A 26,677-nucleotide genomic window follows, 5' to 3' on the forward strand; every position below is an offset into this window, starting at 1 on the left:
AAAAAAAATAAGATAAAATCAGGCGTCAGTTCCCAGGCGAGAATTGTGTTTATATATAATTGCATTTGGAAGGCAGGTTAATTGGGAGTAACTGCACGTGCCGTGATGGTGATCGCCATCGATGTGCCTCAATGATGATTGACGCTTTCGTACAGAGTTTGGCTTCGTTAAATAATAAATAGGAGGAACATTTTGGCAGCCCGCGTGTCACTTAACTGCTGGATGAAGGCCTCTCCTGGCAGTGTCAGTCGTTGGGTTTGAATGACCATACTTCACCACGCTTGTCAGCGCAGGTTAGCAACGGCGTCTGGTGTGTTTCTGGGACCCGTTTCAGATATCGCTCACCAATGGTGTTAGTCACGGATGGGAATTGAACCCAGTTCTCCAGGTTCACGGCACTTGGCACCGATATAACCGCTGTGCCACCGAGTACGTGCTCATACACCCGGTGATTACGATCTCGAAGCAGTCAGCAGCCTGTTTCTTAAAACGTGGAACTGTTGGTTTCCATCACGCAATCTGTTGCATGCGTCGCTTTGCAAAGCACACCAAAGTGTTTGGAACCGCACGACTTGATTTGTATTCGGAACAACGCAAATCAATTTATAACATGTTTGACATGCGTTTTTCTGGATTTTGTTGTTGTTATTCTGTCTCTCACTGTTCAAATAAACCTACCATTCAAATTATAGACTGATCATTTCTTTGTCAGTGGGCAAACGTACAAAAAAAATCAGCAGGGGATCAAATATTTTGTTCCCTCACTGTATCTATATATATCAGCATCGTTTTACAGTTTATTCATCGAAACACACGGATATCGCTCGCTCGCCACGTGCGTTATCTGCGCTTGGGAGCCCGTCGCAGGCCACGGGACTCACGGCACGCTGCGCTCACCACCCGCGCCACCGCTCCAAGTTCACGACGACTGTGGCTCGCTCCGTGTAATCTACACAGCGCCCCGCTTCTTGGGGGCCGCCCATAAATGACGTCACGCACCTAGTGGGGGGGGGAGGGGGGGTCAGACATTTGTGACGATGTGTGACGAGGGGGGCGGGGTTGAGAAATGTGACGTCGCATCAAAATGCGCAACTTTAAATAAATATAGACAACACATTCTACTTAATTAAATTTACGTTTTAATAAATGTTTTCTCCTACAACATCAGAGTGCAGCGCCACAATAAATACGCACTACAATGACAATAGTTTAAAGCGATTTGAAGCATGTTTTATTTTCAAAATGGAAATATGGTTTTGGGGGGGGGGGTCATATTTGAGGGTGGGGGTCTGACTTTTTGTGACGCCGTGTGACGAGTGGGGGAAGGGGGAATCAAAAATCGTCCAAAATTGCGTGACGTCATTTATGGACGGCCCCTTTGCCCGTGGGCTCGCAGCAGCCACAGGTTTTGCTGAGGGGGGTTCAGGAGTGGCGCTGAGGGTCGAAAGAGGAGGAGGAGGGGGGGGGGGAAGGGAAGAACGAGAAGGGCCCAGGAGGGTGCCAGGTTCAGGAGGTGACCCCGAGAGACACAAATCGACGCTAACGGCACCGATATTCTCCCTTTGACCACGGGTCACACACTCGACGCTTGAGTCCCCGTGCCGCGCTCGGCGAAAACAAGATGAAGTAACCCGTGATGTGACCTTCACGAGGAAGAGAAAGCCGTTTCAGAACGGAACAAAGCAAATGAATAATAGCGAGAGGGTAGGTCCGGACCTCCCAGGCGCGTGGCTTGCGCAGTTTGGCAAGAAGGCCCGTGGCACAGCGCGGACCCCCCGCCACTCCGTATGGATTTTTGTTTCCCTTTCCCATTAGGGACGCTCAGTGCAGACCGGGCGAGCGGTGGGTGTGGAGGGGGGGGGGACTCCCGTTGCAGCCAACGAATTGGCTCTGGTCCCCCCCCACCCCACCAGCTACCTCCTCCCCATCCTCCTCCCGCCGTCGATAAGCGATTCGCAACGATTCCAAAATCCCGCGGACAATCTCTTCTCACCGTTTAATTCATAACGCTCAACCCCCCGCCCCCCACCCACCCCCCGCCCTCGCCCCCCGGGGATTGCGCAATCATTGCCTCCTACAGGGGGACGAACAATGCCCCCCCCCCCCACTTCCATTTGCGGGTCACGTGCTGTGGTCACCTTGTGATGCACAGGACCGAGATGTTAACTCCCTCGCCTGGTATACAGGAGGGCATGGGTTCGATCCTGACCCTGAAGATGCCTGCTGTGTATGTTGAGTCTGCGTCTGTCTCATCATCATCACGATGGCTAGGAGATGTTAACTACCTCGCCTGGTGTGCAGGAGGTCGTGAGTTCGATCAGGACCCTGACGCCTGCTGCTGTATGTTTGGAGTTTGCGTGTCTCTCTCTCTCTCCCCGTGGTCGCGTGGATTTCTGTCCGGGTCGTGCGGGATTTTCCCACTACGTTTAGAATCAACATCACGCGTTTAGAAGAGTATTTGGCTGCGATAAATGTCCACGTGATGACGATAGCCACGTCGCTTCTGAACTGAGAGCTATTTAGCTCGGAAGGGCCTTACCTGGTCAAATAACAAATACATAGTTAAATTAGGTTTGTAGTTTAAACTGTGTGTAGACACGAGCCCTGTTGAGGAGGGCTCATTGTCAAGGGCACTCCGTCACGCTCAGTCGCCATTGGCGTTGATGGCCGTTGCCACTTTTTTTATTTAATTTCTGGACGATTTTTGTTCTTCCATATTACGGATTTCAAGGTTCAAGGCAGTGTTAGTCTATGGGCAGTGTTAGTCTATGTGCAGTGTTAGTCTATGGGTAGTGTTAGTCTATGGGCAGTGTTAGTATATGGGCAGTGTTAGTCTATGGGCAGCGTTAGTCTATGGGCAGTGTTAGTCTACGGGTAGTGTTAGTCTATGGACAGTGTTAGTCTATGAGCAGTGTTAGTCTATATGCAGTGTTAGTCTATGGGCAGTGTTAGTCTATGGGCAGCGTTAGTCTATGGGCAGCGTTAGTCTATGGGCAGCGTTAGTCTATGGGTAGTGTTAGTCTATGGGCAGTGTTAGTCTATGGGCAGTGTTAGTCTATGGGTAGTGTTAGTCTATGGGCAGTGTTAGTCTATGGGCAGTGTTAGTCTATGGGCAGTGTTAGTCTATGGGCAGTGTTAGTATATGGGCAGTGTTAGTCTATGGGCAGTGTTAGTCTACGGGTAGTGTTAGTCTATGGACAGTGTTAGTCTATGAGCAGTGTTAGTCTATATGCAGTGTTAGTCTATGGGCAGTGTTAGTCTATGGGCAGCGTTAGTCTATGGGCAGCGTTAGTCTATGGGCAGCGTTAGTCTATGGGTAGTGTTAGTCTATGGGCAGTGTTAGTCTATGGGCAGTGTTAGTCTATGAGCAGTGTTAGTCTATGTGCAGTGTTAGTCTATGGGCAGTGTTAGTCTATGGGCAGTGTTAGTCTATGGGCAGCGTTAGTCTATGGGCAGCGTTAGTCTATGGGCAGCGTTAGTCTATGGGCAGCGTTAGTCTATGGGCAGCGTTAGTCTATGGGCAGTGTTAGTCTATGGGCAGTGTTAGTCTATGGGCAGTGTTAGTCTATGGGCAGTGCTAGTCTATGGGCAGTGTTAGTCTATGGGCAGTGTTAGTCTATGGGCAGTGTTAGTCTATGGGCAGTGTTAGTCTATGAGCAGTGTTAGTCTATGGGCAGTGTTAGTCTATGGGCAGTGTTAGTCTATGGGCAGTGTTAGTCTATGGGCAGTGTTAGTCTATGGGCAGTGTTAGTCTATGGGCAGTGTTAGTCTATGGGCAGTGTTAGTCTATGGGCAGTGTTAGTCTATGGCCAGTGTTAGTCTATGGGCAGCGTTAGTCTATGGGCAGCGTTAGTCTATGGGCAGTGTTAGTCTATGGGCAGTGTTAGTCTATGGGTAGTGTTAGTCTATGGGCAATGTTAGTCTATGGGCAGTGTTAGTCTATGGGCAATGTTAGTCTATGGGCGTTCTGTTGAAGCTGATTGGCGAAGTCCAATCAATCGATCGCTGTGTATCCATAATTAGCCAATAGCCCATTGTTTCGTCTTGCTAGGTGGACTGCAATCTCCAGCAATGATGCTGTACTAATTCGCCTCCGTCTGTCTGCGTCTGCATTACACACGTCTGTGGTTAATCTCGTCTCATTTCGTCAGCCACCAACTTGATTCGGAGTTTTCGTGACTTCAGGAGTTACTCTTTGGTTCTTTCGATGAAGTCACGTAGAAAGAGAAAATAATAAATAAAATAATAGCATGCGACGTTTCGATTGCAACACAAGCAATCATCATTAAGGTACAAATAAAAGAGAAAACAAACCTAGTAAACTTAGAAATATAATGCAATACAACACAGAGAGTCGGCTTACACAACAATCAACACCCTACCTGGTTGATTACGTTCTTCCAAAAATTTGCTAATTTTGAGAGAGAGAGACAGAACACAGACACGGAGACACACAGACAGACACACAAGCAGAGAGAGACAACACAGAGACACACAGAGAGAAACACACAACATAAACACACAGACAGACACACAAGCAGAGAGAGACAACACAGAGACACACAGAGAGAGACACAACATAGACACACAGTCTTACGTTTTGTTCATCCCTGTTGGGGGTTGAGGTCGGAGTCATTGGCGTGCGTAATGATTTTTGTTTAATCCCCTTGAAGTAATAGTTCACACGTTTTTTTTTCTTCCCCTCGCTAATTTCGTTCACCAAATTAAGACGGGTTTAGTCGGCGCACAAAGTCAAAGATCCATCCCACCTCCCCCGTATCGCCCTTGACAGACTTTTTGGGCAGTTGCTTTCAGTTTTCAATTTCATTTTCATTTATTTGGTATTGCCCTGTGAGCCATTCGGCTCTTGAATCGGGTGCAAGCGCAACCGGCCTTCATAGGTGCTACTCGCTGTGCGCCAGTTGCACCTATGAAGGCCGGCAAGGCACACGAGACGGTGGCTAGCCAACACCACGTCCTGTCGCCTTTGTCTCTACCTGTGCTCACGTTCACACACCACACCAGGTAATCATGTAAGGCTTCGGGGTTAGTCTACCTCGTTGATGCCCAGGATTCGTTCAAATATTCACCACCGGTAATAGTCGTGAGCGGGGAACCAACTCGGTCCCCCAGGTTCAGAGAGAAGACCCCTAACCTAACCACACACAGACAAAGATCCCCCGTATAGCCTTAACAGACTATTGGGGCAAGTGCGGTTAGCGAGTAGCACCTCTGAAGGCCGGCACGGCACGGCACGCGAGGGGGTGGGTGTCCAGCACCACGCCCAAGTGGCGATGTTTAAACATCACACCGGGTACTCATTTGAGGCCGAGTCGACCTAGGGGAGGCCCAGGACTGGTTCAGGTATTCGTCACTGGTGTTGGTGGCCGTGAGCGGGAATCGAACTCGGGTCGCCGGGTTTGTTTTTCGCAGTGCACGCACCCTCACGCACGCGAGACGTCCATAACCCACTGAAACATTATACTTGTTCCCTCGTGAACGTTACTTGAATTAACAATGCGCGCCGCCACTAAGTGTTTTCATTTAACAGTGGGCATGACGAATAATTATCTCTGCGCAGGGCTCGTGTGAATGTGGGAGGTGGGAGGTCTGCTGATACAAAAGAAAAGCCGACATCGCCGTGCTCGGAAAATTACAAAATAACAATTGTCTCTCTGCATTGGGTCGGCGAGAGGGCTAACAAGTAATATACCCTCCCATCAATAATGCATCGGCGCAAAAAGCCAGCGGAATTATATTCGAATTAAAAATGCATGCGCCCGAGGAGACGGATATTTTGTGCTGTGATGAAAATATGTATAATTCAGAGCTCACGGAACCGTCCGTGCTCCGAGCGCCACCCTCGATGGTACGCGACTTGGGGGATGACTCGACTGCAATTAACCACACATCCGATTAGCACGGGTTGGGCTGCGTACGGTGCGAAAGAAGTTCAACGTACGTTATCGGATTGCGCTCATGATTATTGTTAGCGTACCGATGGCAATCTACGGCCCTGTCGTCAATCCACCGCTGGATTTGAACGTCTCATTCTTTGCCGCTGATAGGAGTTGTTTGAGCAGGTTTTTAGCCCGCGGATCGATGCGGGCTGCTGAAGTGGGAGAGATGGAGGAGAGACGCCCAGTGATTGGTTCACATCTCAATGTCGCAACGGACAGAAATCGAACCCAGTTGGCTGCGTTCATAGCGCGGTGCTAACCGTTGCCCCACCGCTCGACGGCAAAAATTATGAATTTATTAAAAGGCGCAATGCATTTCATTGTTATGGTCGGGAGCTAAATATTGCGTAAATTTGTTTACGATATATTGAGTTTGTAATCCATGCTCATGGTTTTAGGAGTTTTTTTCATTCAAATAAACCGCACTTATTTGAAGAAAACCATAAAATCTCTCTTGCGTTGTGTCACTCGACACCCTGGACACCCTTGCGATGTGAGATCGTTCCATCGTTCCATCGTCCCATCGTTCCATCGTCCCATCGTTACATCGTCCCATCTCGAGGAATTTTCCGGTGTCAATAAATTTAATTAACAAACAAAAAAAAGAGCACACGAACGAAGAGCCTGTGTATGCTGTTAAATACATCACCATTAATATTCCTGCCACTTACTTCGCGTGAAGTAATTCCCCGAACGAATCTTCTATTGGGTAATATATATATATTATATTCATTATTTTACCGTCGGCAGCTGGACGCGAAGTTGCATTGCCAAGGTACGGCAGCCTGCCGTTGGGCATCGCCCGTCACATGTTTGCGAAAATGAACATTTCATGAAAGGTAGAACGGTTTTTTACACTATGAGACATCTCCTTTACCAGTGGCAAAATATAGTAGTAGGTTTTTACCTTTTAAACTGGTACAAAACTGACACCTTTATACAAGGCATCATGTTTGCAATAACCGCAACACAAGCAGTCAAAATGAAAACAAAAAGAAACAACTCTGGACCAGATGACGTCTTTTGGCGTCATCTGGTCCAACACCATGTGAGACTAGGCTCTAAGGAAAGCTGTCTCGGGTGTGGACCAATCAACTTCAAGGACAGTGCATATCATTATCATTATCAGAGTTGTTTCTTTTTGTTTGCATTTTGACTGCTTGTGTTGCGGTTATTGCAAACATGATGCATTGTATAAAGGTGTCAGTTTTGTATCAGTTGAAAGGGTAAAAACCTACTACTATAGGTAGAACGGTGTTCAAATAACCAGTCGAGAAACTTGCTCAGACCACCCTACGGTGCAGACTTATCCCAGCTTGGTTGAGTCATGGGGGTTGGGGAGGGATGGGTGGGGGGGCTGATTACAGATTTGATGCATCGGCCTCTTGACTTGAATCATTCCGTCTCACGCTGCCTCTGGCCGTAACATCCTTCCCCCGTATCTTGCGCGCGGTGCAAGTGCATTTGAGGCGTCTTAGCAAATGAGTTTTTCTGTCATTCACCGCTGTAGCAGTCAGCCCTGCAGATAGCTGGAATGCAAATGAAGAACGTTACTCGATGCGTCCGCCTCTTAATGGCCGGTGGCGCAATGCTTGGTGTGTAAATACATGCTCAGTGAATGTGACAATGCAGAAGTGTGGGTAGGGAGTGGTGGTGGTGCAGTGCGTTAGCACACTGTGCTATGAACCCGGCGACCTGAGTTCGATTTCAACGAAAAATCTGTACTTCACCTGTTCCATCTGTATGCATGTTGAACTTATTCTTGGTTGTTTCGGTAAAGTCACGTAGAAGGGAAATGATAACATATTAAAAAATAATACATAATAAAATAATTCTCACGACGTTTCGGCCACAACGCAAGCAGCCGTCCTCAGGTGAAGAACAGGTCTGTCGGAAAGACAGCGTCTGAATGAACACCACCAGACTTGGCAGCGTTTTTTATTTATTTTTTTATGTTACCAGGTGAGGCCCGCTGGGCTATGTATCTTTTTTTTTCAGAAGCTCAACAGAGCGGCTTATCGCGTAACAATTTACCGCAGTCAAATGCTCTGAACGCGTGCCGTTAATTCTAAATGCGGCGGAAAAAAAGGGGCGGACCCCGAGAAAAATCCACGTGACCACAGGGAGAGAGAGAGAGAAAGACACGTAAACTCCAAATATATTGTCAATGCAAGAAACATTTGAAAACGTTATCGTGTCCGAAATCAATAATTTGTAAGAGAAGGAGTGTGTGGGGGAGGGGCGGGGGGGGTTCCATCGAGATGATAAGAAAGTGAGGCGACATTGGCAAATGCCTTTAGCTGACAGCATTCTATTACAGGGAAAAGCAGCGGTAAACAGCACCCTGCTTCTCGGCTGGTTTTGGTTAAACATTTTAAACTGGCTCTAGGCTCGCTGAAGCGAAGGTTGATTTTAATGAAACCCTGAATGTTGCACAGCGTAAGTGTGAAAAATCACCGCCTCGAAGTGTCTGCTGCTGCGGTGAATTTTTTTATTTTCTTACAAAAGTAGCTTATTCATCATATACACTCAACCCCACCGTTGCTTTAACTTGGTATTTTTTTTCTTTACGAAATAGGGATCGATGCGTTTGGGATTCAATGGCCAATTGCGGATGGGTTTTTTTATTCCGTTTTTTTCATGACATTTTTTTCGAATCGCTTAAACGTTGCGCGCCAATCCCACGTGAAAGGCAACGCGTGAGGCCACACGAAGTCACGTGGCACCACCTTAGTTTTTTAACGGGAAAGTCACGGATGGACGGACGAACGTCACGCCAAAAAGGTGGCACCAAAATTGAAATCGTCCAGAATTTCGAATCTAAGTGCTCATTGTTGTTCGACGTTGGCGGATTAATACAGGACACTAAAGGTCAATTGTCAGCCTACTCCAGTGTGCTGTATTCATTTTCAGATACGGGAGGGGGGGGCACAATCGCCGATAAGACCTCACCAGTGTGAGGAGGGCTGCCACACATTTAACACCATTGGGAGTTTGGCAGGAGCACGATGATGATGCTGATGGGGGGTGTTGTCACTCTTTGTGTGTTGTTGGGGGGCCGCACTAAAGGCCACCAGCGGCCGCCAGGAGCCTTGGGATCAAGAGCGCTGCGCTACATCTGTCCGTGTAATTGAGTACCATTACTATTATTTCTTTCAATAATATTTGACTGGGTGGTTCTACAGTAGAGTTGAGCGGCTCAACGTGGACAGGTTGGGAGTTCAAATCCCAGCCAGAGCTTGACTCGGCCCATCATGCCGCTGGGGTCAATAACATTTCGACTACTTTGTGTGAAAACCACAGCTATTGATTTTAAGAATTGCTCATCCCTCCCACAGGAATGTGAGAGTTCCTTCACACTACTCGGGGCTGTGAATTTAGATATAACTACTAGGCCACGCTCAATTAAACAAGAAACCACTATGATAATTTTGTTAAATATATATGTATATTTCTCACGGCACAGCATTTTACTACTCATATTCAAATACTAAAATAAAAAATAAAAAAAGTATTCCATGCGCCACGCAGACAAACACGTGCGGTTTTAATGCGACCCGCCAAACCTGCGGGAAGCCTCTGGATTCTGGCGCATGCCTCAACGCCACAACCCTCGACTTTTTACCCTCGACTTTTTACCTCTGCGAAGCCGTCGAGATGTTTGCGCCGCGCGTCGTTCGGCACGATGTCCGACGTTTCGCTCTGCGTGCTGTGAGCTGTTTCAGGAAATTTGAATGCGACGGACGGCACAACCCCCAAAACCCATGGGGGTGCTCTGCAACATCGCCAATAAAACAACAGCCTACGCTGTTAAATTGAACCACGGCCATGCTACCCGAACTAAGGATCAGGTCGTAAACCCATCGAGACACAAAGAGATACATACGGAGAGACTCGTAGAGATATATTGAAGCCAAGCCACAGTAGCGTGAATTTAACCATGCAACCAAAACTATGTGCCGTGTAGTAAACCCACAGGGACTCATAGAGACCCATAGAGACAGAAAGAGATACATAGAGACTATGAGACCTCCTTTACCAGTGGCAAAATATAGTAATAGGTTTTTACCCTTTCAACTGGTACAAAAACTGACACCTTTATACAAGGCATCATGTTTGCAATAACCACAACACAAGCAGTCAAAATGCAAACAAAAAGAAACAACTTTGATGATGATAATGATATGCACTGTCCTTGAAGTTGATTGGTCCACACCCGAGACAGCGTTTCTTAGAGCCTAGTCTCCATTGGTGTTGGACCAGATGACGCCAAAAGGCGTTCAACTCAAAAAAACAGTGCACTATCAGAGTATTAGAGAGCTCGTTGTAAGCATTTACACTATACGACTCATAGAGAAACATTGAAGCCAAGCCACAGTAGAGTTACTGGTGCGATGCGACCCAGCCGATCGACCATATTGTCAACCCTTAGAGACATAAAGCGATGCATGGAGAAACATAGGAGGCAACTCGAGACACATACAAATATAGAGGTGTATAGACAAACACAGAGACCCATATATATATGGAGACATATAGAGGGACATTAAAGACAAGCCACATTAGTGCAGCTGTGGACATGCAACTCAAGCGATGGAGCAAAGAGTAAACCCACAGCATCACGACACAAACTCTCTCCTGATGCCCTTTCGCCGTGGCCAGCAGCAGATCTCAACATTGGGAGTTTAGCTTCTGATCTTCTTGCTGCTGCTGCCAGAACCGTCGTGGTCATGCGCGAAAATAAGCATTCAATAAAACAGATATCACAACGTCTTTTCTATCGCCTTTGCACGCAAAACTCCAGCGATGGGACCTTCCGGCTCAGAAAGCAGGCGGGACGATAGGCCGTGGGAATTCTGAAAGCGGTTACATAACTGCTCTAAAAAAAACACACACAGCAGAAAAGGCCATTTGTCAACGTACATCGGTAATTGTTTTCTTTTTTTCCTTCCTTCCATTCCTACGAATTCTCCAGCGTCTGCCGCGAGCGACGGAGCGTGAGTGACCCGAGAGTCACACGTACACACACACACACACGCAACAACAACAACCGCCATTCGCCACTAAGTGGCGTTGACGTCACCACGACGCTTGTGCCAGGCTATGTGCACCTTCAGGCCATGTGAAGTGTCGAACGCCCGCTGGCAGGAGGTCACGGGGCAGACTAAGGTGCCACTGGTCGACTGACTGAGACGACTGGCTGATGCACCACCTGTGCCCCCTACCGTGCCAACTTGCTGTGCTTTAGTCACCCGGCGTTCCGCTCATTGTTGTGAGCGTCGCTCCTCCGCCCTCCTTTGTTGTTGGAGGGCGACTGCCTCCAACTGCCCAGTAGCGTCCTTCACAAGCCTCCTCCACAGAGGCCGATCTTGACCACTGGTACCAGTCATCGGCAAGTCCACTCAGCTCCACATCCTCCTGTACCACATCACTCCACCTCTTCTCTAGCCCATGCTGCGCCCGCTATAGCCCCCTCGATCCGGCCGAACAAAAGCTGTTTAGGCATGCGGTGACTGGGCATGTGGGCTACATGGCCCAGCCAGCGCAGCCTTGTCTGCCTGAGGAGCTCACCGATGGGACTTTGTCCAGATCTTTCAAGGATTTGTGAGGTCCTCACACAATCCAGCCTGGTTAAACCCATGATAGATCGTAGACAGGCCAGCCTAAATATTTCTAACCGGCGAAGATGTTCCATTAGGGGGGTCCACGTTTCGCAAGCGTAGAGAAGGGAGGGAATGACTGTGGCTGAGAAGACCTGCAACTTCGTGCAGAGCGACAGACCAGGTAGCTTCCACACAGCATTACACAACCGATGAAAAGATAATGCCTCTCGACTGATTTGGAGTGAGGCCTCTGCTGTTAAACTGGAGCCGGTCATAAGCATACTGTCCAGATATGGGAAACTCTCCACTCTCTCCATAACTGTCTCATCACCAATTGGGAGTTGTGGGGGTGGAGTGTCCGATGGTACAACATACCCTGGCAGGTGCTTAGTTTTGGTGGGGCTGATGGTAAGGCCCCACCTCTTAGTGGCAAGCTCCAGGTCTAGCAGCAGCGCCTCCAAATCCTCCTCTGAGTTAGCAGCGATTACCAGATCATCGGCATACATAACATGGTTGAGCAATAGGGAGCCATCCCTTGACCACACCCGGGCATCGATCAGCCTCCCATTGTATCTGTACCAGATGGAAATTCCTCCGGTACAGCTATTGAAGGCCTCACGAACTACTTGGTCAAAATAGATGCTAAATAATGTGGGAGCCAGAGGACATCCCTGTCGCACCCAAAGGTGCACAGCGAATGGCTCCGACTCCCAGCCACGTAGTTTTACCCTGGCCCGCTCACCATCATAATGGTCCTTAATGATCATGAGCAGAGGGTCAGGGACTCTGAAAGCACGAAGAACAACCCAGAGACCAGCCCTACTGATGGTGTTATTGGCCTTGGCCAGGTCAATAGAGCAGAGATGCAGGTCTTGTTGGAATTCCCTATGCCTCTGCTGTAGCAGACGGACAGAAAATATGGCATCCGTGCAGGACCACCCTTTCCTGAAACCCCATTGAGGCTCCACAAGCCTCTCCTCAGCGTGCCTAGCAAGGCGATGTTGAATAATCCTTGCCAGGACCTTTCCCGCCCCCCCGCCCCCAACTCATTTTATTTAACTTATTATGTAGTGAGATGACCAGAGAGATGTCGGCAAGCGATCTACCCTAAGCCGCATCCACTGCCCAATCCATAGTAGATGCGGATACCTGATGCAATCATCCCAAACAACCCATACAACATATCACGACGCAATGCCCCAATCCACAAATACGAAGGAGACATAGCAGCTATTCAGTCTCCTGCTCCTGACACGGTTGTCTGGACTTGACCACCTGAATGTGAAATTGCAGTTGGTGTTCTTGGTTCTTTCGGTAAAGTAACGTAGAAGGGAGATAATAAAATAATAAAAATAAAACATAATAAAATAATACAATTCTCACGACGTTTCGGCCACAACGCAATCAGCCGTCCTCAGGTGAAGAACAGGTCTGTTGGAAAGACAGCGTCTGAATGAACACCACCAAGCTTGGCAGCGTATATTTAAGCTGGGTTAGGTTATCTCCCTTCTACGTGACTTTGCCGAAAGAACCAAGACGATGAATCCCTGCAGTCACGAAAGTTTCAAATCGAAATTGTAGTTGGTGCTCTGCGTCTACATCGGCAGCCATACGCTGCTGGGAAAACCGGGACAGGTGGCAATCATAACACAAAGACAAAGATCCCCCGTATACTCTTAGGGTTTTTTCGGTAAAGTCACGTAGGTAAAAATAAAATAATAACAATAAACTAATAGAAATAATAATAGAAATAAAATAATAAATCACGACGTTTCGGAGGCAACACAAGCTTCCTTCATCAGGTGTGGAAAAGGCACAGCAAAATAACTGTAGTGGGAGTTATTTGTGATGGGGCATTAATATATAGTTAAGAGTATGAATCCTTGCAGTCACGAAAGCTTCAAATCTAGAATCCCCCGTATAGTATGAACAGACTGTCGGGGCAAGTGGTGTTAGCGAGCACCTATGAAAGTCGGCACGGCACACGAGGGGGTGGGTGGTCAACACCACGCCCCAAGCGGTGAAATTTAAACACCGCACCGGCTACTCATTTGAGGCGGAGTCGACCTAGGGCAGGCCCAGGACCGGTTCAGGTAACCGTCATTAGTGTCGGTGGCCGTGAGCAGGAATCGGAACTCGGGACGCTCGGTTCGTAGCTCTAGTGCAGTGTTAACCACTGCGCCACCGCTCCCCATGTGAAAAAATACGTACACACACACAGGCGTGCTACTTACAGTGAATAATGATCGTTTAGACAGAGCCACAATCCCAGCGCGCAGCTGACAATAAACGCCACAGACGTTTGCTTCTAAGCGATTCTAATTCATTGTTCTACTTAATAATAGGCACCTCCAGAGGGGCGCTGCGCGTATCTGTGCATTGCCCGTCGTCTCCTCCAATGCGAGAGGGGATTTCTCGGCTGGCTTTGGGAGCCCTCGTGTCTGGGACGAAGACTTTAACCGGTTTTGACGACAAAACGCCTCCTTAACGATGTACGGGGCCTGTCAAGTCTTTGAAGTCTCGTCGGCTTCTTTTGCAGACTCAAAAAATCTATATATACATTTTCGAAGCTTCTTGATAGCAGATTGAAGGGAGGGATTTGTTGTGGATTTATAATGTCGTATTTTTAAGGACATGTTCAGATCGGTTTTGGTTTTTGCACCATTGGAATTGTGCGATAATTGGTGTCGTCTGTGCCATTTCTTAGACCTGCTTTTTGTGCTTAGTTTGTTGTCCATCCTCCGCTCCTCCGATTAGCGCTGTTGGCTGCATATGGTGTGAAACAAGTTCAACATACATACATACTACACTATACACTACACACTACGCTATACTATACAAATCACTACAATACACGACTCTATTCAACTACGCTATACAATACTATACACTACACTACACACACTACACCACAACACACTACACTATACACTACTATAACCACACCACGATACTAAATTGTTAACTCGTTTCTTTAGAACTGCTTTTATTGTGCTCAGTTTGTTGTCCTTCCACCGCACCTCCCATGAGCACGGTTGGCTACGTGCGGCGAGAAAGAAGTCCTACATACACTACGTACACTACTGCTTTCGTGGGGAAGGGGAAGTGACGTCATTCTCTGTGACGTCACCCTTTTGGATGACGCAAGAAACGAAGTGTCAGAGAGCGTCTCTCAAATTGTTTGTCACTTGGGAGGTGTGGGAGGAGTGGTGGTGGGGGGGGGTAATGTGAAGGCAACGTGGCTTACCGTTGGTTTCGGTTGAACTGTAAATCCGTCAATATCGTGGCGCACGTTGCGTCTGCAACGTGTAGCTGCGTCTGGACCCCGTGTCCCACCTCTTGCAATCTGAAGTGCGTGGGCACGTGGGCGCACGTTAATTACACTGGTCGACACACTTTTTCTGGCATAAGGTATTCCAACGGTTTTAATGCAATTTTGGGGTGCTGATTCCAAATCTAGTATCAGTTTTTGTCTATCACATCAGGTTTTTGAGATATCAACTATTGCATTTTCAATAAAAACTGCAGAAGAAAAATATAAAATGAATGTGGATATCTACATAAAATGATATTATAAACACACTTTCCTAAAAATACAGCACCATATTTTAACACTAAAGCAGTCACTGACTCGCAACAACTTGCAATCATAAGTGACAGAGTTAATTTCGGGTAAAATCAATGAAAATGGGGTATGCCGATAGCATAAAAATGAGATGTGATAGAGCAAATCTGAGATCAGATTTGGAATCAGCACCCTGAAATTAGTCTAGAACAGCTGCAAAAATCCCGGCCAGAAAAAAACTTTTTTTTTTCGTTGACCAGTGTTATGCATGGGCCCCCTTGTATCGACCACTTGAAATGAAGTGCTTCCCTTTCGGATAACATTTTCCAGTCGGCTTTGTATCGTTTCAACGGCTGTTAAAAAATAAACTGAAACGACAATAACAACAAAAAGCCCCGCGACATATTTCACGAAAACCGACCGTTATCCGTCGCTCGTGGCCAAATTGACTCTCCCTTGGAATATTCACCATGCTGCGTGCGATGTTCTACCACTGGGCATGCCTGAGGGTATCTACAGTGAGGGAAACAAGTATTTGATCCCCTGCTGATTTTGTACGTTTGCCCACTGGCAAAGAAATCATCAGTCTATAATTTTAATGTTAGGTTAATTTGAACAGTGAGAGACAGAATAACAACAACAAAATACAGAAAAACGCATGTCAAAAATGTTATGAATTGATTTGCATTTTAATGAGGAAAATAAGTATTTGACCCCCTCTCAATCAGAAAGATTTCTGGCTCCCAGGTGTCTTTTATACAGGTAATGCGCTGAGATTAGGAGCACACTCTTAAAGGGAGTGCTCCTAATCTCAGCTTGTTACCTGTATTAAAGAAACCTGTTCACAGAAGCAATCAATCAGATTCTAAACTATCCACCATGGCCAAGACCAAATAGCTCTCCAAGGATGTCAGGGACAAGATTGTAGACCTACACAAGACTGGAATGGGCTACAAGACCATCGCCAAGCAGCTTGGTGAGAAGGTGACAACAAAAGAACTGTCAATCTCCCTCGGCCTGGGGCTCCATGCAAGATTTCACCTCGTGGAGTTGCAATGATCATGAGAACGGTGATGAATCAGCCCAGAACTACACGGGAGGATCTTGTCAATGATTTCAAGGTAGCTGGGACCATAGTCCCCAAGAAAACAGTTGGTAACACACTACGCCGTGAAGGACTGAAATCTTGCAGCGCCCGCAAGGTCCCCCTTCTCAAGAAAGCACATATACATGCCCGTCTGAAGTTTGCCAATGAACATCTGAATGATTCAGAGGACAACTGGGTGAAAGTGTTGTGGTCAGATGAGACCAAAATGGAGCTCTTTGGCATCAACTCAACTCGCCGTGTTTGGAGGAGGAGGAATGCTGCCTATGACCCCAAGAACACCATCTCCACCGTCAAACATGGAGGTGGAAACATTATGCTTGGGGGTTGTTTTTCTGCTGAGGGGACAGGACAACTTCACCGCATCAAAGGGACGATGGACGGGGCCATGTACCGTCAAATCTTGGGTGAGAACCTCCTTCCCTCAGCCAGGGCATTGAAAATGGGTCGTGGATGGGTATTCCAGCATGACAATGACCCAAAACACACGGCCAAGGCAACAAAAGAGTGGCTCAAGAAGAAGCACATTAAGGTCCTGGAGTGGCCTAGCCAGTTTCCAGGCCTTAATCCCATAGAAAATCTGTGGAGGGAGCTAAAGGTTCGAGTTGCCAAACGTCATTCTCGAAGCCTTAATGACTTGGAGAAGATCTGCAAAGAGGAGTGGGACAAAATCCCTCATGAGATGTGTGCAAACCTGGTGGCCAACTACAAGAAACGTCTGACCTCTGTGATTGCCAACAAGGGTTTTGCCACCAAGTATTAAGTCATGTTTTGCAGAGGGGTCAAATACTTATTTCCCTCATTAAAATGCAAATCAATTTATAACATTTTTGACATGCGTTTTTCTGGATTTTGTTGTTGTTATTCTGTCTCTCACTTCAAATAAACCTACCATTCAAATTATAGACTGATCATTTCTTTGTCATTGGGCAAACGTACAAAATCAGCAGGGGATCAAATACTTTTTTCCATCACTGTAAATCGATGATGTTTATGCATCTGAAGGAGACTTTCCATATATACTCGTTACACACAAAAAGTGCTGGCCACAAATGAGCCACAATGCCTTGGTGACCTCGTCAAGTAGCATGACCCATCACCACGTGAACTCCGGTCACCCTCGCAGTTGCTTTCGGCTAAGCCATCGAACAAAGATGGTCACGGCATCTATATTAGGCAGCCACTGCAGCCATGCACTTTTAAATATGGATTGAAAAATAATTTCTGTAAAACTGCTTTTTGTGTTTAGTTTGTTGTCCTTCCTCTCGAACCTTCGATGAGCACGCTTGGTTACGTACGGTGCAAAATAATTTCACCGCGCATACCCGTACACTGTTTTCATCACCGGCGTAATCTTGTACACGTTTCTTTCTTTGGCCTGCTGCTCCGCTGCCATGCTTGGCCATCTACCCCCGTCCAATCTCGCCGTGATGCATCGTGTCTGAGCTCCACTCACTTCCCTTCACAGCGGGAATGAAGTCTGTAGGCCTGCGAGTGTTCTCTAACCCACGTGCGTGGAGTCTGTAGGCCTGCGAGTGTTCTCTAATCCACGTGCGTGGAGTCTGTGGACCTGCGAGTGTTCTCTAATCCACGTGCGTCAAGTCTGTAGGCCTGCGAGTGTTCTCTAATCCACGTGCGTGGAGTCTGTGGGCCTGCGAGTGTTCTCTAATCCACGTGCGTGGAGTCTGTGGGCCTGCGAGTGTTCTCTAATCCACGTGCGTGGAGTCTGTAGGCCTGCGAGTGTTCTCTAATCCACGTGCGTGGAGTCTGTAGGCCTGCGAGTGTTCTCTACTCCACGTGCGTCAAGTCTGTAGACCTGTGAGTGTTATTTAATCCACGTGCGTGGAGTCCGTAGGCCTGCGAGTGTTCTCTAATCCACGTGCGTGGAGTCTGTAGTCCTGCGAGTGTTCTCTAATCCACGTGCGTGGAGTCTGTAGGCCTGCGAGTGTTCTCTAACCCACGTGCGTGGAGTCTGTAGGCCTGCGAGTGTTCTCTAATCCACGTGCGTGGAGTCTGTGGACCTGCGAGTGTTCTCTAATCCACGTGCGTCAAGTCTGTAGGCCTGCGAGTGTTCTCTAATCCACGTGCGTGGAGTCTGTGGGCCTGCGAGTGTTCTCTAATCCACGTGCGTGGAGTCTGTGGGCCTGCGAGTGTTCTCTAATCCACGTGCGTGGAGTCTGTAGGCCTGCGAGTGTTCTCTAATCCACGTGCGTGGAGTCTGTAGGCCTGCGAGTGTTCTCTAATCCACGTGCGTCAAGTCTGTAGACCTGTGAGTGTTATTTAATCCACGTGCGTGGAGTCCGTAGGCCTGCGAGTGTTCTCTAATCCACGTGCGTGGAATCTGTAGGCCTGCGAGTGTTCTCTAATCCACGTGCGTGGAGTCTGTGGGCCTGCGAGTGTTCTCTAATCCACGTGCGTGGAGTCTGTAGGCCTGCGAGTGTTCTCTAATCCACGTGCGTGGAGTCTGTGGACCTGCGAGTGTTCTCTAATCCACGTGCGTGGAATCTGTCGGCCTGCGAGTGTTCTCTAATCCACGTGCGTGGAGTCTGTGGACCTGCGAGTGTTCTCTAATCCACGTGCGTGGAGTCTGTAGGCCTGCGAGTGTTCTCTAATCCACGTGCTCCTCTTTCGCAGCGTGCATCACTCTACGAGAGGTGAGGGGGTGGATGGACGTGGGGGGGTTGAGGTGGGGCGGAGTGGCGGTGGATGTGAGGGGGGGGGTGCATGGTGGTAGATGCGGGAGTGGGTTGAAGTGGGGGGTGGATAGGTGTGTGTGGGGAGGTAAGTAGAGGTGGGGGGTGGGATTGGATAGAGGTGGTGGGGAGGGTATGGAAACCAAGACCTTTTATATTTGCACTGCCCAACCTTGCCCCCCCCCCTCCTGCCACCCTCACCCCCCCGCGGTTTCGACTCCCGCATGACCACAACATCGAGCTTGCTCCGATCGCCCAGCAAGCCCAGAGTCTGCGAAGGATGAAGGAGAGGCCTTCGCTAATTTCTCTTTGGTTGTTTTGTGTGTGTGTGTGTGTGCCGAAGCGTTTCACGCGTGGCTAATTGACTATCTGCTTGCACTTGAAAGGCAGGGCCGGCAGGTGAGCTCTGCTAATTGTGAGGCTTAAATTATTTAACGACCGCTCCGCCGAGAGTCTGGGGTGGTCGTAGCATTTCGGCCCTTCGTGATCCATCATTTTTGGATCATTTCCCAGAAGGAAGAAAGAGGGAGAGAAAGGCGAGGATGATTATTTTTTTCTTCTTTTTTTTTGGTCTTTTAAAGCGCAGCTCGTTTTGTTTTAATATATATAAAACGATTAAAAGATTTTTGACATTCACCATGCCTGCCCGCAAAATTCCACGTGAACCAAAGGTTGCAGCACCTTCTGGTAATTCAGGTGTGATAATGGACGGATGACGTCTGCACTTGCCTAAAGTTGTTCGGGCACGCGTGTAACGTTATCATTTACAGGCCGGTTTGACAATCCGCTCCCGGGTGAAGAGCTCCCCCTATGCCTTGCGGTCACGAGGGACCTCATACTCAGCACAGGGTTAAGTTGAATTGACCTGCGGAGCGTTTATAGTCGATGACCTCCGGTTCTAAATGCCAATAATCGAATTTTACGGCCGTATATTTAGTGGCCAGGAAAGGATCATGTGGATGGATGCAGTAAGGCCAGGAAAAAATGAAACCTAAATAGAGATGCAGTCAGCCATTACCCACGAAGTGTATGTCATGATTCAGCCATGCACGATCTACTGCTGGATGAAGGCCTCAACGATATGTCACCACCCTGTTTCGACACGCATATTATAAGCGGGTGAACGCAATGTACTGTGTGTGTGTGTATTTATATTGTTGTTCAGGTAACGACGACTCCTACACCGCACAACCTCATCATCGAGGTGTAACTTGAAAGCATGGGCTGCTGACTAATATTTTATATGAATATATTAATAATGTTCTCTGCATACACAGGATTCCGGTATTGGGATAAAACCACGAAACAACTATTTTTTATTTCGCCAGGTCAGGCCCACCAAGCTATGTAGCTCTTTTTCAGAAGCGACCTGGACACAAATGATAGTTCATTGAAATGGCTCATCATGTGGAAATTTAAAGCAGCTAAAATATTCTAAATGCACGTTGATTCTAAATGCGGAGGGAAAGACCGGAGAACCCGGAGAAAAATGCACGCGACCACGAGAAGAGAGTCATGCAAACTCCACATGTACAGGCATTGCCAAGGTCGGGATCGAACCCACGACATCCTGTATACCAGGCGAGGTAGTTAACATCTCCTAGCCACCGTGATGATGATGACGAGACAGAGACACGCAAACTCCAAATATACAGCAGCAGGCGTCAGGGTCGGGATCGAACCCACGACCTCCTGTACACCAGGCGAGGTAGTTAACATCTCCTAGCCACCGTGATGATGATGAGACAAACGCAGACTCAACATACACAGCAGGCATCTTCAGGATCGGGATCGAACCCACGCCCTCCTGTACACCAGGCGAGGTAGTTAACATCTCCTAGCCATCGTGATGATGATGAGACAGACGCAGACTCAACATACACAGCTGGCATCTTCAGGGTCGGGATCGAACCCACGCCCTCCTGTATACCAGGCGAGGTAGTTAACATCTCCTAGCCATCGTGATGATGATGAGACAGACGCAGACTCAACATACACAGCTGGCATCTTCAGGGTCGGGATCGAACCCACGCCCTCCTGTACACCAGGCGAGGTAGTTAACATCTCCTAGCCATCGTGGCATTTCCATGCATGCGACTTAGGCTTAGACGTGGCAGTAAAGGAGAGGAGCCCGGAGAAACCTCGCCAATTATACAAGTAAGGGAGGTACCACTCAGCATCGCCATCTCCTGGTCAACAACCTCGCAGCCTCACCAACAGAACACGTGGTCAAAGGCCTCGTGACAGCTCGCTCCACACCAGAGCCCGCTTTCAAGCACAGGTGGCATTGGAACGCAGCATCTCGGAGGCTGCCAGCTTCGTCGATCTGATCGCTGAACCTCTAACTGGAGGACAAGCCAGGCTTGAGTTTTGCTTAGCTTATGAAATGCGTTTGAGCACAGATGCATGCAGGGTGATTTTGATCTGCGGGCACGTGATGAAGACCAATTGATCACAGCTTACCTGTGTCGACACTTAAACTTGGCATCAAACGACTCTGTTGGGTGAAGAATGTGCAGCCGCTTTGTAAATCAAGCATTGTGTGTGGTGGGTTTTTATCCATTAAAATAAAAGTATTCTTAATCTACAGTGATCGTTTATCAAAAGGGAAAACATTCGAAATGCCACTGTGGTGTTTGGCTCAAAAGATTTATCGAGTGGCTGGCGCACAAGAAAGGTGTGTGTGTGTGGATTGATTGTCGGTAATAAATTCAATGCATTTGACGCAACCCATGCAGATTAAAAGCACTCTCCCGCTGTTCATGAATCTTTGATGCTCTCGCATGCATAAATGAAGCCTTTAGCCGTCGAGGCATTATCTTTAAAATGGGAGCCGGTAAAATGTCTCGGTTTGCGAGAAGTGTGCGTTGTACCCTCCTATCGCCTAAGTTGATCTGGGCGACAGGAACTTGGAGAAAACAGCAAAAATTGTTGAGCATCTGTTCGTCGGGGAGGGCATGCCGGGGTTATCGTGAGCACAGTCATTGCAAGCCTCCTTCTTCGCCGTCAGCCGAGCGTAGCGTGGCGCTCCGTGTAAAGCAACAAAGAAAACCAAGGCAAAGCCGTGACACGCGATTCGCCGCCAAGTGTTTCGCTTTCGAGTGTTCGCGTGCCAGGCTGGTTTCGTTTGACCCATGCCGGTGACAGAGCTCGGGAGATCGTGGGCGTGGAGTCGTCACGTGCACGAGGACGAGGAGCAGGTGAATCGAAATTTGACTTTCAAGCAAATGACGTCGAGGAATAAACAAAAAAGCAACGAAGCGAGATGTAAATCGGAGTAAGGACGAAATCGGATGGAAGTGCAAAGTGCGCAACGCAAACGAAGCGCCACTCGCACGCCACGTGGTCATCCGAACTGCAGCTATGGGAGACACGATATGAGCGGAGAGCTTCATCTGCTTTTTCATTCGCGAATTTTTCTTCTCTTATCTGAGCGGTAAGGCGCACGTAAGCGGGGACAAATCTGCCACAACTTCCGAGTGGATATCTACTCTTCAAAGTAATACGTTTCGCTGAATAATCCCTTGAGATGGAACATTTTCCAAGGGTTGCCCAGGCTGTCAAGTGACACATTCGTAGCAAATCCATTTTCATAATTATCTTCTGCATGCAAGTTTCAAGTTTATTTATTTTTTACTTCCAGATGAGAGACCAAGAGACCTGCGCCATCGAGTCTCTATCGCAAGCCTGGGTGCAGTGATATTTTTATTTTACGTCTCCCCCTTTTAAGTCGTTTTGCAAATACGTCATCGCTTTATTAACACCACGATCCTGATTTGCGTCGCCTCAACCCCACACATCGCTGACGGCATAGTCCGTCCTGTTTCTGTCTTTTGCTGTCTTTTCTTGGATTTTCTGTTTTAAGATGTTTTCTTGTTCATGTTTTTGGTTTTTTGTTTGTTGCGGTAGCACCCGATTCAAGAGCCGAATGGCTCACAGGACTATACCTAATAAATGAACTTTGAACTTTGTTTAGTTATCCGTTGCTTCTCAGCTTTCGCATCCACCACCACCCACCCACCCACCCACCCACCAACTACTACCCTGTAAATCGCTTCGCTTTACGTCGTTTCGATATTCGTCGTCGCACCTTTCAGGGCCGCATGCCCGACGTACACCGGGGTATCGTTGTGTGACCAAAATGACAAAGTTACGGGCGATGATTTTCCAGGTCGGCGCGCAGACGTTAGAATCGTCGCACGGATAACGAAGAGCGGTGACCCGCAGATCGTTTCATGGGCGAACTGGAAACAGGAGCCGCACAGAGAGTGTGTTTGCGGTTTCGACGCGCTGAGCCGTTACTGCACGAGAACCACTTTGTACAAAAAGAGATTACGCGAAACCCAAGTCTCACGAAGATAATTTCAACAAACATTCCAAGACCAGGGGAATGGTGGGGCGCGGTTCACGCTCTGTGTTGGGAGCGGTCTGTACGCAGCGCAGGGTTAACACGAACAATGAAGGGTGCCTCGGTGGAGACGAGATGTCACGTTCCTCGCCTACTACGCAGGAGGAACGCGGGTTCGATCCCGGACCCTGACGATGCCTGTTGTTGTACAGTTGGAGTCCACGTGTCCTCTCTCCGTGATGGTCGCGTGATTTGTTGACCGGGCTCTTCCGATGAAGATATGCTCCGCCGCGGTTGCCAAAGCTACGAGTTGGGGCCCCCTTGACAACCACCACGACATGTGATTTCTACAGTGTAAAACAACATCACTAATTTAAAACGCGCTTTAAATGCAATGATGTGATTGGGTAAGAGGAGCCGTGATGTCTAGCCTGGGTGCGACCGTGCGCAGACGAATCAAATCTTGGGGCCCCACCGACCAGACTGCCGCACCCCCTGAGCTGATAATGTGTTTACTACGCCACTGTATACATCACTTCGATGACGAACTTTCATCACGTGTAAACTATGTTCTATTTTACCAGATTGGGCCCACTGAGCCATGTAGCTCTTTTTCAGACGCGACCTGGCCACAAATGGTCGCTCGACGAAGTGGCTTATCGTGCGGAGATGTACAGCAGCAAAATAATCTAAACGCACGTTTTTGAAATGTGCAGGGACAAACTGGAGGACCCGGAGAAAAATCCCCGCGACCACGGGGAGAACATGCAAACTCAAAATATACAACAGGCGATCGAACCCACTCCCTCCCGTATGCCAGGCGAGCTCGTTAACATATCACTAAAGTGGTGACATAGTGCAGTGGTCAGAGACACGTGGCTCGCAATTGGAAGGACGTGAGTTAAAATCCAGGCTGGGGATCAAAACAAGTCTTTATTCATCTTCTTGGTTCTATCGGTAAAGTCACGTAGAAGGGACTTTACCGAAAGAACCAAGAAGATGAATCCCTGCCGTCACGAAAGCTTTAAATCAAAATTTAAGTCTTAATTCCTCTGGTGATGATAAACATTTGAAAACATACAATTTGGTAGAGAGTCAACAGTGGTTGAATTATGGATAGACTCACCCCTGCCATAGGGATGTGGAATTCCCATCATTGGTTTTGAGCAGGGAATAGGAGATCAGCGCCGCCCACTGATTAAGATTAGTTGGAAACCACTTTTATCTTTAATTTGCCAAATTGCAAACTAAAAATTAATTGTAAAGAAAAATATCATAAATCTTCTTGGGCTGTAACGCAGTTAAAGGAATTTAAATCAATGGAACAAAAGTGATGCTTACAAAGCTGAATTGCAGCCCTATATTGTGTATCCACGACGCCGCTGCAAACGCATTTCACCATCGGCGTCATCATCGGCCATGGTCAATCCACTGCTGGATGAACGCCTCTTCAAGGCCACGTCACGATCTCACGATCCTGCGATGCAAGAATCTACCGAGCACCTTCACACGAACTGATTTCATCGCTCCATCTCCTCCCCAGGTGGATGTAATCCATCGGATGCGTGACGTTCCTTGGCTGCCACTCTCTCATTCGTCTGAACCATTGGCCATCACCGCTCCTGAGAGACGCGTCCGACCCAAGCCCATCTGATTAAGACATATTCTGATTCTCACTTTTCTTTGGGTCTGAATGATGGCGTTTACCTGCGTGCGTTCTCTCATCCACGCGTCCCTCTTTCCGTCTCTCGGTGTAATTCAAAGCACGCGTATCTCCACACATGTTTGCGCACGTTTTAATTTGCTGTGCTATTTAACTTGTTGTCCTATTAATGTGATGTACTAATAGTACTATTGGTGGTGGCGCAGCAGTTAGCACGCAACGCTACCAACCCGGCGTCCCGGGTTCGATTCCCCAGCCACGGCGAACATCATTCACAAATGACTATCTCAAACGGCCCTCCTGATCTCAACAACCGGCACTTAACCAATGCGGAGAAGTATGGCCAAACACCCACCCATGGCCCACACGGCGTGTGAGAGGCCTTCACTCAGCAGGCGACTTGACAAAACGGCCGTAAATGATCGCGGTCGTTGTTTTCATTACGGCCACGACTATTACGGCTACGACTATGACGGCTAACGGGTCGCCTGACGCATGCATGAGGCCGGCGTGTGTTTGACAGGACGAGTCGACCTCCGATTTCACGAACTTTTTGAAGGAGATCTTCTTCATGGGCACTCGGGCTTCAAGCACCCGGCCTCACTCGGCGAGACTAATAAGTGGGTCGTAATTACAAAAGAGAGGAGGACACCCACCCCCGACACCCACCACCCACACTGACAAGAGGAGTCCCCATGCCAACGGAAACACCGTCTCAGATTAGAGCTCCCGAATCCAATTAAGCCGGAGCAAGGTTCAAGGAATTGCCGTCTCTGCGTTATATTTCTTTTGTTGTTGCACAGAACATGGGAATGATCTCCGGAATAAATAAAAGCACTCGTCTCGAAACGAGAAAAATCGCCGACGTTTATAAACCGTTACGAGTAATGCGGCCTCGCCGCAAAAAGCTGAAAGTTAAATGGGGTTTAATGGCATTGTTTTGTACCGTGTCAATAGGGGCCAATTTAAAACTACCCCCTCAAAGGATCGACATGCGGAGAGAGAGAACAAAAATAAAACAAAACAATTCTGCACTCCGCTGGCAGTGATGTCTAAACCACAAGTCACATCGAGCACGATCGCCACCACGGTCCGTGTCGACATTTGGACCCGACGTTTCAGGCGAAGGGGAGCGAATCTCCGTCTCTGTTTCTCGCCATCGTCGTCTTCGTCTAAGCGGGGCCTTCTCGGCCAAGCCCGTTGTGTTCGCCTTGCGCGTCCCAGACAGAGCTTCCGCTCAGCGAAACGACGCAGCAACGTGGATGGCCGCCCCCAAAAGATGCACAACACACCAAAAACCATGCGTGCGTTGACGCCAAGATGATCAGTGCCCACGCCTGCGTGGCCCGGCGTCAGCTCACATGTGACGCTCTGATGGCCACCGTGAGTCAGGCGCCAAAAGATGTCTCGCTCGACGCCAAAAAGCCACGATTCTTCTTCATTGCCAACTGGCACACTCCGCGTCGCGCTGAAACAACCCACGTGGTAACGATGCAATCACCCCGCGGCGATGGTGGCCTCTCGCGTAATCGCCACGTCGGCCGTCAATTGCTCGATTTTCAAAGAACACGGACTTAATTGGGTCATTTCTGCCACTTACATCTGCGACTTGTGTTTTTTTTGTTTTTCGGAACGTTGCGTTTGTCGGGTTTTTTTTTTGTTAGCAGGCACTCAAACGCTTTCGAAAAATAGCTGAGCATCACGTGCACGTGGGGAGGAGGGGTAAAGAATAGGCAATTA

General features: G+C 48.3%; 1 long non-coding RNA gene across 1 annotated transcript in view; it reads right to left on the minus strand.

Annotated features, from left to right (window-relative positions):
• The window catches only part of LOC144731674 (uncharacterized), a 39,724-nt gene extending 13,276 nt beyond the window's left edge, over positions 1-26,448 (minus strand). The window contains exons 1-2 of the long non-coding RNA XR_013588003.1: positions 26,299-26,448; positions 14,811-14,909 (exon numbers count right to left, since the gene is read on the minus strand). This is a non-coding gene — a long non-coding RNA (uncharacterized LOC144731674). The remainder of the gene's footprint in view (positions 1-14,810; positions 14,910-26,298) is intronic.
• Positions 26,449-26,677: the final 229 nt, after the last annotated feature.

This window comes from Lampetra planeri, chromosome 40 (genome assembly GCF_965212315.1).
Source record: "Lampetra planeri chromosome 40, kcLamPlan1.2.h2, whole genome shotgun sequence".
NCBI lineage: Eukaryota > Metazoa > Chordata > Hyperoartia > Petromyzontiformes > Petromyzontidae > Lampetra > Lampetra planeri.